We start from the raw sequence: 1,032 nt of genomic DNA on the forward strand, positions 1-1,032 counted from the left end.
ACGCGTGCCCCCGGGTAGGCGCTTCTGACAATCCAGCCTCAGCTGCTCGCTGCTCTGCATGCCTATGGATTAGAGGTAGCTCTGGAGAAAGTTCAACAGCATCCTCCTTGGAAATATTTAGGAGTAAAAATTTTGGACCAAACTATCCAATGTCAAGAGGTGCAATTCTTGGATTAGATTAAAACCTTGAATGATGCTCAGAAACCACTGGGTGTCATCAATTGGTTACGACCTTCTCTAGGTCTAACCCCAAAGCAACTTTCCCCACTTTTTAATATGTTAAAAGGGGACCCCGATCTGAATTCACCTCGGGAGTTGACTCCTGAAGCGCGATGAGCGCTGCAAGAGGTCCAACGGGCTGTTTCCGCTCGTCAGGTTTATCGAGTGGATCCTTCCATTGCTATCACTGTTTTCATTACTATTCCAGACCTCCATCCTACAGGTATCATTGGCCAGTGGAATGCACAATGGCCTGATCCTTTGCATATCCTAGAATGTCAGCCGAAAAGGACTGTGACCACAGTGTTTGAATTGGTCGCTTCTCTGATAATCAAATGCCGCCAACGGTGTTTGCAACTGATGGCTGCGGATCCTGCAGTAATTATCATTCCAATCTCAAAGGAATACTTTGAATGGAGCCTTATCCATTGTGCTCCTTTGCAAAGCGCGCTGCAAAACTTTTCAGGGCAGATCACTTACCATCTGCCCAGCCATAAATTACTGCAGCTGGCAAAATCGACCGGACTTTCCTTGCGGCCGAGAAATAGCCGAGTGCTGGTGCAAGGACCCACCGTCTTTATGGATGGTTCTGGGAAAACCGGGAAAGCCATCGTTACCTTGAAGGAGGGATCAGAAAGGCAGGTGCTGAAGGGCCACGAGTCAGGCTCTGCTCAGTTAGTTGAATTAAGGGCTGTTACCATGGCTTTTCAATGATTCTCACAGGAACCTTTGAATTTGCTGCTTACGTAGCAGATATAACCCAACACTTAGATTGTTCACTTCTGAAGGAGGTGAACAATGCGGCTCTGTTTT

Source organism: Corvus brachyrhynchos, unplaced genomic scaffold (genome assembly GCF_000691975.1).
Source record: "Corvus brachyrhynchos isolate BGI_N302 unplaced genomic scaffold, ASM69197v1 scaffold467, whole genome shotgun sequence".
In the NCBI taxonomy this organism is placed as follows: Eukaryota; Metazoa; Chordata; class Aves; order Passeriformes; family Corvidae; genus Corvus; species Corvus brachyrhynchos.